Source organism: Scyliorhinus torazame, chromosome 9 (genome assembly GCF_047496885.1).
Source record: "Scyliorhinus torazame isolate Kashiwa2021f chromosome 9, sScyTor2.1, whole genome shotgun sequence".
NCBI lineage: Eukaryota > Metazoa > Chordata > Chondrichthyes > Carcharhiniformes > Scyliorhinidae > Scyliorhinus > Scyliorhinus torazame.
This window is the reverse complement of record NC_092715.1, coordinates 168215433-168229204: the sequence shown is the minus strand read 5'-3', so window position 1 is coordinate 168229204 and position 13772 is coordinate 168215433. Positions and strand designations below refer to the sequence as shown.

The following is a 13772-nucleotide window of genomic DNA, read 5'->3' as shown; positions in this document are numbered from 1 at the left end:
AGCAGTCAGGACACTCAGGGGTGGTATCTCACTATCAAAGGGATGAGACACTCACACCCCGCCTCTTTCCACAGACCAACATCTACAGAGTGAGACAGGGTGTATCCTCAGCATCACACCCCAGCACGTGGCTTAGAGAAAGGCTGGTTCAGTTAGACTGAGTTACTACATTTAGATTAGCAGAGAGTCGAACTCTTTGAGAACTGTGCTAATAGTTCAATAAAACACATTGAACTCACTTCAAAGTCTGGAGCATCTTTTACTCAAAACTGCATCAAGTAGCAGCTTGTGATATTCAAATTACGTAACACAACATGATACCTGGAGTCTGTTCAATCTAGTTAGTTCAACTAAGCAAGGTCCGTGACAACCAGCGAATGTATACCGGCACAATGGAAAAGATTCCGGCTCCTCACCAGCTCAGAATCTCCGGCAATCTCAGTGCCAACTGGCGGACATTCAAGCAGAAATTTCAGCTTTACGTCGAAGCATCAGACCTCAATGGTGTGTCTGATGCATGGAAGATAGCTCTTTTCCTCACCACAGCGGGTGATCACGCCTTGGAAATATTCAACTACTTTCACTTCGCCGAAGACAGGACATGACAAAGTTTCAGACCATCCTGGACAAGTTTGACAGCCACTGTGAGATGGACACCAACGAAATCTTCGAGTGCTGCATATTTTTTTTTAAAATTTAGAGTACCCAATTAATGTTTTCCAATTAAGGGGCAATTTAGCGTGGCCAATCTACCTAGACTGTACATATTTGGGTTGCGGGGGCGAAGCCCACGCAAACACGGGAAAAATGTGCAAACTCCACACGGACAATGACCCAGAGCCGTGACTGAACCTTGGACCTTGGCGCCATGAGGCAGCAAAGCTAACCCACTGCACCACCGTGCTGCCCTGAGCGCTACATCTTCAAGCAGCGATTGCAAGGTAAAGACGAATCCTTCAACTCATATTTAACTAACCTTAGACTGCGAGCGCAATCCTGCAACTTCGGTGATATCACTGACTCCATGATCAGAGACCAAATCATTTTTGGAGTTCACTCTAATCCTCTGAGAGAGCAGTTACTGAAGATCAAGTATATGACCCTGCCAGTCGCGATTGAAACATGCACAGTGCATGAGCACGCTGAAAATCGCTATTCCCAGTACAAAACGGCAGAAAATGATAAACTAGACTCCCACGAGGCAGAGAGTGTGCAGACCATCTCCCGGATGCAGCGCCTCAACATTGACGAAAGCGGCCATTTCGCACGCTCTTCCCGGGGCCCGACGCATGCGCGATGCGAACGGAATAACAAAGCGGCCAAAACCCGCACTGCGCAGGGGCAGATGTCTGAGAACCGCACTGCGCATGTGCAGCGACGCACGGAGCGTCAGCACGCCAACGTCATGACATGTTCGAACTGTGGCACCGCCCATTTAAAGAAACAATGCCCTGCAAGAGGCAGACGCTATTTAACTGTGGGAAGCCAGGCCACTATGCAGCCCTGTGCAGATCTGCACCACCAGTCAGGAGCCAGCGCTCCCAATTCTGACTACGGCGCATCCGGAGTGTACAACAACGCCTACAGGATTCTGATCCTGGCAGTGCAACGGATCCAGATGATGAATGCCTGGGAAACGCCTACCGTGGGGGCATTATTACAACGTGTGAATATGCCACACCAGACTCATCGCAAGTCTAGTCAATCCTAACTGTGGTTTCCGAGGACGAATGGCGAGCAGTGATGAAGGTCAACCACTGCCCCATCCAGTTCAAGCTGGACACAGGTGCCTCTGCCAACCTTCTCTCACAGGCAGACTTCAGACGCATTAAGAAGCACCCCACGGTCCTGCCAGCTGCCTGCAAGCTCCTGGATTACAACGGGAATGCCATCACGGCACTGGGATACTGCCATCTGCACGTATCCAACCGACACACACAAGCACAGTTACGCTTTGAAACTGTTAAGCCGGACAGGGCATCCCTACTAGGTGCGCGCACGCTTGCAAGCAGCTGAACCTCATTCAAAGGGTTTACACCTTGACATCCTCCCATGTGGATCTTCAGGCGGCATTGACGACATCCTCGCCCAGTATCCTGATGTGTTCAACGGGATGGGCACGCTGCCATATCGATACAAGATTCTGCTACGACCTGATGCCAAGCCAGTGGTCCACGCACCATGACGAGTCCCAGCTCCACTGAGAGAGAGCCTGAAGGCACAGCTCAAGGATCTTCAACAAAAAGGCATCATATACAAGGTCACCGAACCGACTGACTGGGTCAGCTCGATGGTGTGCGTAAAGAAGCCTTCAGGAAACCTGCGCATATGCATTGATCCCAAGGATCTCAATAAGAATATCATGCAGGAACACTACCCCATCCCGAAGCGAGAGGAACTCACGAGTGAGATGGCACACGCGTGCTTCTTCACCCAATTGGATGCATCACAGGGATTTTGGCAAATCCAGTTGGAAGAGTCAACCTTCAACGCGCCTTTTGGCAGATACTGCTACAATCACATGCCATTTGGCATTATCTCGGCATCGGAGATATTCCATCGCATCATGGAGCAGATGATGGAAGGCATTGAAGGGGTTCATGTGTATGTGGACGACATCATCATATAGTCCACGACCCCTGAAGAACATGTGTCCCATCTCCAGGAGGTATTCTGTCGTGTCCATGCCAACGGCCTAAAGTTAAAGAGGTCCAAATGTTGTTTTGCCACATCGACGCTGAAGTTCCAAGGCGACCAGATCTCACAGCATGGTGTGCGCTCGGACACAGACAGAATCAAGGCCATCGAGGCGATGAAGGTCCCTGAGGACAAAAAGGTAGTGCTGCGCTTCTTGGGTATGGTCAATTTTCTGGGCAACTTCATTCCAAACATGGCCACACACACCACGGCCCTACGCAACCTGGTGAAAAAGTCAACTGCCTTTGAGTGGAAGGCGGCTCACCAGACAGAGTGGCTGGAGCTGAAAGCCAAGCTCACCACTGCACCAGTCCTGGCATTCTTCGACCTGGACCGGGAGACAAAGGTATCCACAGATGCGAGTCAGGATGGCATTGGTACGGTGTTGCTTCAACGAGATGTCACATCATCCTGGGCACCAGTAGCCTACGCATCAAGGGTGATGACGCCTACTGAAACCAGATAGAACATAGAACATAGAACATAGAAAATACAGCACAGAACAGGCCCTTCGGCCCACGATGTTGTGCCGAACCATTGTCCTAGATTAATCATAGATTATCATTGAATCTACAGTGCAGAAGGAGGCCATTCGGCCCCCTGAGTCTGCACCAGCTCTTGGAAAGAGCACCCTACCCAAACTCAACACCTCCACCCAACACCAAGGGCAATTTGGACATTAAGGGCAATTTATCATTGGCCAATTCACCTAACCCGCACATCTTTGGACTGTGGGAGGAAACCGGAGCACCCGGAGGAAACCCACGCAGACACGGGGAGGACGTGCAGACTCCGCACAGACAATGACCCAAGCCGAAATCGAACCTGGGACCATGGATCTGTGAAGCAATTGTGCTATCCACAATGCTACCGTGCTGCCCACAATGCTACCGTGCTGCCCGAATATGCACAGATTGAGAAGGAGTGCTTGGGTCTTCTCACCGGCATCCTCAAATTTCATGATTATGTCTATGGCCTGCCAACATTCACCGTCAAGACGGATCATAGGCCTCTGGTCCACATCATCCACAAGGACCTGAACGACATGACGCCTCGGTTGCAGAGAATCCTGCTTAAACTTAGGAGGTATGACTTCAACTTGGTGTCCACACCTGGCAAGGAGCTCATCATCGCTGATGCATTGTCCCGCTCCGTCACCTCGCCCAGTGAGCCGCTGGAGATCATCCAGCACATCAAGTCGCAGGTGCAGCTGTGTGCTAGCACTCTCCCGGCGACAGATGAGAAGGTAGTTCTCATCCGTGATGAGACAGCCAAAGACCCCCTCTTGCAGTGCGTCAGCCGCAACCTCACCAATGGCTGGCAGAAAGGGCAGTGCCCACACTTTTGCAATGTGAAGGATGACTTGACGGTGATTGATGGTATCCTCCTCAAGCTGGACAGGATTGTCATTCCGCTCAGTCTCTAGAGTTTGGTGCTGCGCCAGTTTCATGAGGGACACCTGGGCATCAAGAAGTGCAGACGCAGAGCCCGGCAAGCTGTCTACTGGCCCGGCATCAGCCAGGACATCACGAACATGGTCTTGAACTGTGCTACCTGTCAGCGGTTCCAACCAGCGCAGAGCAAGGAGACGCTCCAACAGCATGACATAGTGACCTATCCGTGGTCCAATGTTGGCATTGACCTCTTTCATGCGAATGGTCGCGACGACATATTGATCATCGACTATTTCTCGAATTACCCTGAGGTGCTGAAGCTCCCGGACCTCATCTCTCGGACCGTCATCAAAGGAGACGTTCTCAAGGCATGGCATCCCAATCACCGTCATGAGCGACAATGGCCCGTGCTTTAACAGTCGAGAATGGTCCACATTTGCCAGGTCATACAATTTCCAGCATTTATTGCCCATCCCTAGTTGCCCTTGAGAAGGTGGTGGCTGGGCAGCATGGTGGCGCAGTGGTTAGTATTGCTGCCTCACGGCACCGAGGTCCCAGGTTCGATCCCAGCTCTGGGTCACTGTCCGTGTGGAGATTTCACATTCTCCCTATGTCTGCGTGGGTTTCACCCCCACAACCCAAAGATGTGCAGTGTAGGTGGATTGGCCACGCTAAATTGCCCCTTAATTGGAAAAAATTAATTGGGTACTCTAAATTTTAAATAAATAAATAAATAAAAATCAAAAAGAGAAGGTGGTGGTGAGCTGCCATCTTGAACCACTGCAGTTGCTGAGGTGTAGGTCCACCCACAGTGCTGTTAGGGAGGGAATTCCAGGATTTTAACCCTTCGACAATGAAGGAACAGGAATATATTTCCAAATTATGATGGTGAATGATTTGGAGGGGAACATCCAGGTGATGGTGTTCCCAGGTAACTGGTGTCCTTGTCCTTCTAGATGGTAGCAGTCGTGGGTTTGAAAGATGCTCCTAAGGAGATTTGGTGAGTTCCTGCAGTGCATCCTGCAGATGTTACACACTGATGCTACTGCGGTGGAGGGAGTGAATGTTTGAGGATGGGGTGCCAATCAAGCGGGGCTGCTTTGTCCTCGTTGGTGTTGAACTTATTGAGTATTGTTGGACTGACACTCATCCAGGTCAGGGGAAAGTATTTCATCACACTCCTGATTTGTGCCATGTAGATGATGGACAGGCTTTGGGAGCCAAGGGGGCGAGTTACTTGCCACAGGATTCCCAGCCTCTGACCTGCTTTTGTAGCCACAGTATATGGCTAGGCCATAGTCTGGTCAATAGCAGCCCCCAGGTGTTGATAGTAGGGGATTCAGTAATGGTAATGCCATTGAATGTCAAGGAGCGATAGTTAGATTCTCTCTTGTTGGAGATGGCTATTCTGTGGCACATATGTTACTTGCCCCACTTGACAGCCCAAGCCTGATTTCTGACTATTAATACAAACATGGGTCTTTTTCAGTTTCATCGGCTCATTTGGTGTATCGTCGGTCCCTGGAATTTTTTAATGGGGCATGAGGAATTGAGTGAGTATTGTGCTATTTAGATGACATACTTATTTAAGCTCCAGACAACCAGCCCATGATGATAGATTGAAAGAGGTGCTCAAATGTTTGGAAACGCATGGAGTTCGGGTGAAGACACACAAGTGACAAATGTTTCAAAACTGTAGAGTACTTGGGCCACTGAGTAGTCAAAGCGAGTTTACATCCTATCAAGAGTGAGATTCAAGCGATAGGAAATGTGCCACACACTCAGAATATCTCTGAGCTCAGGGGCGTCATTCTCCGCCGGCGGGAGTCTCCGTTCTGCCGGCGCCCGGGGGTTTCACGACGGCGTGGGGGTGCCCCACAATGGGAAACCCCATTGACCGGCCGGTGTTACGGAGGCTCCCGCCGGCCGGTCGGCGCAGAAATGTGGCGGGGCGGGTAGGAGAATTTCGCCCGAGATCTTTTATGTGTCGCGTGAATTACCATAATAAATTCATACCAAATTTGGTAACATTATTGCATCTATGAAATTAACTCTTGAGGAAGGATGTTCTGTGGAATTGAACAAAGTAGTGACTAAGCATTCAAGCTGTGTAAAAATAAGCCAGTTGGCATACAATGCTTGTACATTGCAATGTGCCCAAACCTATTAAGCTGGTTTCCTCCCACAGTCCAAAGATGTGCAGGGTAGGTGGATTGGCCATGATAAATTGCCCTCAGTGTCCAAAATTGCCCCTGGTGTTGGGTGGAGGTGTTGAGTTTGGGTGGGGTGCTCTTTCCAAGAGCCGGTGCAGACTCAGGGGGCCGAATGGCCTCCTTCTGCACTGTAAATTCAATGATAATCTATGATTAATCTAGGACAAAGGTTCGGCACAACATCGTGGGCCGAAGGGCCTGTTCTGTGCTGTATTTTCTATGTTCTATGTTCTAACATATGGGGCGAAATTCTCCGTTATCGGCGGAAAGTCCGCCGATCGGCGCAAAAAACGGCGCAAATCCCACTTGCGTCACGTCATAAAAATGGGCCGATAGTCTCCGGCCCGAAATGGGCTAGCAGCGACGTGACGGGATCCGCGCTTGCGCAATGGTTCACGCCGTGCAGCGTCATACGCGCTGCACGGCGTGACGGCTCATAAGGCCCCGCAGCTCCCCCCCACCCGACCGCAACACCCGACCGCAACACCCGACTGGATGGCTGGCCGTCGCTCAGCCCCGAGGTTCGAGTCACGCGATGTGGAGGCGCTCCTGGACGCGGTGGAGCAGAGGAGGGACGCCCTGTATCCCGGGCACGGCCGCAGAGTTGCCCCACGCCACAGCCGGCGTCTGTGGAGGGAAGTGGCAGAGGCCGTCACCGCTGTGGCCCTAACACCACGGACAGGCACCCAGTGCCACAAGAAGGTGAACGACCTCGTCAGAGCAGGCAGGGTGAGCCTCCCCCATATCCCCCATATTCCCCCCTCCCCATATCCCCCCTCCCCCATATCCCCCATATCCCCCCCTCCCCCATATCCCCCCTCCCCCATATCCCCCCCTCCCCCATATCCCCCCTCCCCCATATCCCCCTCCCCCATATCTCCCCCTCCCCCATATCCCCCCTTCCCCATACCCCCCTCCCCCATATCCCCCATATTCCCCCTCCCCCATATCCTCCCTCCCCCATATCCCCCCTCCCCCATATCCCCCCTCCCCCATAGCCCCCCTCCCCCATATCTCCCCCTCCCCCATATCCCCCCTCCCCCCTCACCCATATCCCCCATATCCCCCCTCCCCCATACCCCCCTCCCCCATATCCCCCCCTCCCCCATATCCCCCCTCCCCCATATCCCCCATATCCCCCCTCCCCCATATCCCCCCTCCCCCATATCCCCCCTCCCCCATATCCCCCATATCCCCCCTCCCCCATATCCCCCCTCCCCCATATCCCCCCTCCCCCATATCCCCCCCTCCCCCATATCCCCCCTCCCCCATACCCCCCCTCCCCCATACCCCCCCTCCCCCATATCCCCCCTCCCCCATATCCCCCCTCCCCCATATCCCCCCTCCCCCATATCCCCCATACCCCCCTCCCCCATATCCCCCCTCCCCCATATCCCCCCTCTCCCATAACCCCCATATCCCCAGGTGAATCCAGCCCTAACCTTAACCTCTGCAATGCACGCGCAACCGATGGCGTGCATTCATATACCTGCCTAACACTGTTGCCTTTTACCCCTGCCACCACCCCCCCCCCCCCCCCACAGGAGAAGCGCGCACACAACAATAGGGAGCATGTGAGGACTGGAGGAGGGCCCGCTGATGAGAGGCCACTGACCGTACACGAGGAAAGGGCCCTGGAACTGGCTGGCGGACCTGAGGACCGGGAGGTTGCTGATGCAGAGGTCGGGGCCCCACGAGCAAGTGAGCCACCAACAGCCCGTCCCCATATCCCCCCTCCCCTATATCCCCCTCCCCCGTATCACCTGATCACTGCCTGATGTCTAACCATGCATGCTTCATTGTGTATCGCAGGACCAAACGTCCAGGCACCCATGCCCGCAGATGCACACCGCCCGCAGGATGCCCCTCGGAGACCACAGGAGACGGAGAGACCCGCACCCTCCAGCATGCGACGCCCGCAGGATGCCCCTCGGAGACCACGGGAGACGGAGAGACCCGGACCCTCCAGCATGCAACGCCCGCAGGATGCCCCTCGGAGACCACGGGAGACGGAGAGACCCGGACCCTCCAGCATGCGACGCCCGCAGGATGCCCCTCGCACACCACGGGAGACGGAGAGACCTGGAGCAACAGGGAGACGACACCCCCGTCACGTGCGGGAGCGACCACCCAGCGATGAGGGGGGCAGCCACAGGCCCCCGTCACATCCGAGCCAGGACACCACTACCCAGGACACCACTATCCAGGACACCCCTACCCGGGACACCACTACCCAGGACACCCCTACCTGGGACACCACTACCCAGGACACCCCTACCCGGGACAGCACTACCCGGGACAGCACTACCCGGGACAGCACTACCCGGGACAGCACTACCCGGGAAGACGAAATACCGGACAGTGACTCAGAGTGGATGGGTGGAGACGAACCCCCACCCCAAAGTGCCATGGACTCAGAGTGGGACGAAGAGCACGACACAACGCCACTGCTGTCACCAACACCCTCCACCATCGCAGAAACACTCACCACGGTTGGGCACTTTAGTGATGAGGCGTCTGGTACACTCACTGGTGCGCACAACACAGCCGTCCCGGTACAGCAGGTGGAGGTAGGAGCAGCAGAGGGACCGGGCGGTCGGAGGGCAGCCCAGGCCAAGCGAACATCTGCCGCCCAGATGGATCCCGGGTTCCTGCAGTTACCACACCCACACATAGATCCGATGCAACCACCGACACGGAGACGAGCGAATAGGGTGACGGGTGGCTTGCGGCGGCTGCGGTCGCAGGTGAAGGAGTCCACCCGCGTCTAGGAGCTGGGAGTGGTCCCGGTCATGCGTGCCACCCAGGCTGACACCGCACGGGTGGCGTCCGCGGTGGAGGCAATGGGTGCGACGGTGTCAGACATGGGGAACGGTTTGCGAGGCCTGGGGCCTTCCGTGCAGGCGGCGTCTGTGGCCCAGGAAATGGCTGCCCTCTCACAGGAGGCCATGAGCCAGTGCCAGCGCCAGATGGCAGAGGCGCTCAACGCCATAGCCCAGTCTCAGCAGGCCATGGCCCAGTCTCAGCAGGCCATAGCCCAGTCTCAGCAGGCCATAGCACAGTCTCTGCAGGCCATGGCCCAGTCTCTGCAGGCCATGGCCCAGTCTCAGCAGGCCATTGCTGAGGGCATCGGCGCCAGTGGCCATGTGCGAGCCGGCGTCGCACTGTCACAGACAGGGTTCGACAACCCCCTGGGCTCCATGGCTGCAAACCTGCAGACCCCTGTCGATACCAGCACGGGCCTCCAGGACTGGCAGCGCCAGATGTCGGGGGCACGTCGGATGGCCAGTCCGTTCGCATCCCCCACCCATGTAGAAGCCTGGGGGCCATCGGGCACCCCGAGGGAGGAGGAGGTGGTGTGGTCCGTCCCGGCTCCCTCTGTAGGGGAGGTCCCGGTACACCGCGACACCTCGGACTCCCCCCCTTCCGTCCCAGGTGCATCGGGTGGGCAACGGGCAGGACAGGCTGGCAGCTCGCCATCCCAGTCGCCCGGGCCGCAGCCTGGCCCATCTAGGCCAGGACGCCCCAGGAAACGGCCGCCAAAGGGATCCAGTGTCAGAGGGCAGGAATCACAGGAGTCCACCTCCAGTTCTGCTGTACCGTCTGGGGAACCACGTAGACGTAGTCAAAGGGCCCGTAAGGCCAAACAATTAGACACTGAGTAAGTTGGCACGGGTGCAGGGCACAGATGAGTTTTAGGGGCTAGGGCACGTGCATGAACTCCTTTGGTTATTAAAGTCAATGTTACGCCTACCGAAGCTGCCTTTGTGCTCTGTCCAAAGTGTGCGGGCGTGTCATGTACGTTGAGCGCAAGTGTGTGTGTGACGGGTGGTCTTACCTCAGCCCCAGGTGAGTCTGCCCCCTTCCCCCTGGGCCGCCATCAACATCCCCCGGGCAGAGGACGGGACCGTGCGCTGCAGTGTCACAGCCGCATGCAGGGATGGTCCGGGTGGATGGTGGTACTGTGGCCATGGGTCAGACATAGTCCAACGATGTAGAGCCAGGAGCTCATCGGAGGCGGGTTGTCATCATCCTCCATGGCCTGCGATAGACACGAGTCCACCCGCAACTGGGTGAGCCCGGCCCGTTGTGCCGCCGGTGGATCGGCAATTGGGGGGAGGGGGGGGTGGTGTGCATGCGGGTGGGGTGTGTGGGGTTGGGGAGGGGGGTGAGGGTGCTGGGTGGGTGGATGGGTGGGGGGTGTGGGTGGTCGGCTGTTGTCATGGTGTGCGGTCTGTGGCCATACTACCCGATTCCCACGCCCATCTAGTCAGTGAAGCGGGCGTCTATCAGTCTGTCCCGTGCCCGCTGGGCCAGCCGGTAACGGTGGACAGCCACCCGCCTGTGTCTACCCCGTCTGCCCTGACCATTGCCCCCATCCCCCTCATCTGGGGAGGACTGGGCCTCTTCCTGCTGCTCCTCCACTCCGCCCTCCTCTGCCTGCGGCACATCGCCCCTCTGCTGGGCTATGTTGTGCAGGACGCAGCACACCACAATGATGCGGCCGACCCTATCTGACCGATACTGGAGGGCGCCCCCAGAGAGGTCAAGGCACCTGAAACGCATCTTCAGCACGCCAAAGCACCTCTCGATCACTCCCCTTGTCGCTACATGGGCATCATTGTAGCGGTTCTCCGCCTCATTGCGTGGCCTCCGTATAGGCGTCATCAGCCACGATCGCAATGGGTAGCCCCTGTCGCCCAGCAACCAGCCCCTCAGCCGGGGATGGCGTCCCTCGTACATGCCGGGGATGGATGACCGCGACAACACGAATGAGTCGTGTACACTGCCTGGGTGACGGGCGCAGACGTGCAGGATCATCATGCGGTGGTCGCAGACCACCTGTACGTTCATTGAATAGGTCCCCTTCCTATTAGTGAACACGGCCCTGTTCTCTGCAGGTGGCCGCACGGCGACGTGCATCCCATCGATCGCGCCCTGGACCATGGGGAACCCGGCAACGGCAGAGAAGCCCACGGCCCGGGCATCTTGGCTGGCCCGGTCCACGGGGAAGCAGATGTAGCGGTGCACCATGGCATAAAGGGCATCTGTCACTGCCCGGATGCACCGATGCACCGATGTCTGCGATATGCCGGACAGGTCCCCACTCGGTGCCTGGAATGACCCCGTTGCATAAAAGTTCAGGGCCACCGTAACCTTGACGGACACGGGGAGAGGGTGTCCCCCGCCAGTGCCACGTGGTGACAGGTGTGCCAGCAGGTGGCAGATGTGTGCCACGGTTTCCCGGCTCATCCGGAGTCTCCTCCTGCATTCCCGGTCCGTGAGGTCCTGGTATGACTGCCGGGCCGGTACACACGGGGCGCCCTCGGGTGCCTCCGTTGCCGTGGGGCCGCGACGTCCTCCTCCCCCTCCTCGTCCTGTCGGTCAGGTGTCCCTCCAGCCTGGCCAGCTGCCGCCTGCCCCTCTGCGGCAGCCTGCGCCGCCTCTCTGGCACGCTCCTCCTCCTCCTCCTCCTCCTCAACCAGGGCAACATAGACATGAGCGGCTGCCACCACGGCGGCCAACATCGCTGGATGGTCTGAAAACATGACGGCCTGGTGGGGGGGAGGGGAACGACGACATGTCATCATTGCCCATATCCCCTCCTCCCCCCAGCCAGGTGGCATGGACCGCATGGGTCCAACTGTTGGAGGCTGGCACCTGGCCAGGTGGACCAACTCATTTGTCCTCCCATCGCCCACCCCGGCACGGACCCCCTCCCCAACCCCCAACCTCCACCCCAGCAGGGACCCCCCCCCCAATCTCCACCCCAGCACGGACCCCCCCCCAACCTCCACCCCGGCACGGACCCCCTCCCCAACCTCCACCCCAGCACGGACGCCCCCCCAACCCCCAACCTCCACCCCAGCACGGACCCCCCCCCCAACCTCCACCCCGGCACGGACCCCCTCCCCAACCTCCACCCCAGCACGGACCCCCCCCAACCCCCAACCTCCACCCCAGCACGGACCCCCCCCCCCAACCTCCACCCCGGCACGGACCCCCCCCCCAACCTCCACCCCGGCACGGACCCCCTCCCCAACCTCCACCCCAGCACGGACCCCCCCCCCCCAACCTCCACCCCGGCACGGACCCCCTCCCCAACCCCCAACCTCCACCCCGGCACGGACCCCCTCCCCAACCTCCACCCCAGCACGGACCCCCCCCCAACCTCCACCCCGGCACGGACCCCCTCCCCAACCCCCAACCTCCACCCCAGCACGGACCCCCCCCCAACCTCCACCCCGGCACGGACCCCCTCCCCAACCTCCACCCCAGCACGGACCCCCCCCAACCCCCAACCTCCACCCCAGCACGGACCCCCCCTCCCAACCTCCACCCCGGCACGGACCGCCCCCCCCAACCTCCACCCCGGCACGGACCCCCCCCCAACCCCCAACCTCCACCCCGGCACGGACCCCCTCCCGGCACTCCCCCGGAGCCCAGCCTACTCTAACCCCCCCCCCGCCGCCGCACACACACACAAGCCGAGACACACCTCTCCTCACGCAATCAGTCTGCGGCCACGCCATTTCCTGCCCAGAGCCAACCCCCCAGGCCGTCACTCACCTCCTCGCTGGTCGGCGTGAGCCTGGAGCACCGGGTCACGCCGATGAAAAGGAGGTTTGATTCATGTCGACGTGAACGGTCATCACGTCGACGGGACTTCGGCCCATCCGGAAGGGAGAATATCGGCAGGCCGAAAATCGGCTGCCTTGCGCAGACCCGTGACATTCTCCGCGGCAGCGGCGCCATTAACGCCCCGCCGACTTTTCTCCCTTCGGAGACTTCGGCGGGGGCGGGATTCACGGCGGCCAACGGCCATTCTCCGACCCGGCGGGGGGTCGGAGAATGACGCCCATGATGCCTCTCCTTACAGAGTAGGTGCTGTGATCTCTTGTGTATTGGATAATAGTGAGGGTAGACTGATTGCATTTGGTTCATGCACCCTCAGTGCCAGTGAGCAGAATTCTGCTCAGATAGAACATGTAGCATTTTTGGAGTAAGAAGATTTCATAAATACTTGCATGGTCGTAGTTAAACAATAGAAACCAATAGGAATCCAGGGCGGGATTCTCCGACCCACCGCCGGGTCGGAGAATCGGCGGGGGGGCGGCATGAATCCCGCCCCCACTGGCTGCCGAATTCTCCAGCGCCGGGGATTTGGCAGGGGCATGAATCGCGCTGCGCCGGTCGGGGGCCTTTGGCAGCGGCACCCCGGCGATTCTCCGGCCCGCGATGGGCCGAGCGGCCGCCCGTTTTCGGCCGATCCCGCTGGCATCAATTACAACAGGTACCTACCGGCGGGACCTGGCTCCGCGGGCGGCCTCCGGAGTCCTCGGGGAGGGCGCAGGGGGATTTGGCCCCTGGAAGTGCCCCACGATGGCCTGGCCCGCGTTCGGGGCCCACCGTGGGGGCACTTTATTCCTACGTGTCGGCTGCTGTGGACCTCCGCAATGGCCAAGGC

At 58.2% G+C, this 13772-nt stretch overlaps 1 protein-coding gene across 1 annotated transcript in view; it reads right to left on the bottom strand.

The window, feature by feature from the left end:
• Positions 1 to 13772, bottom strand: part of LOC140429576 (kelch domain-containing protein 3) — a 304290-nt gene that overhangs the window by 235236 nt on the left and 55282 nt on the right. The window lies entirely within an intron of this gene.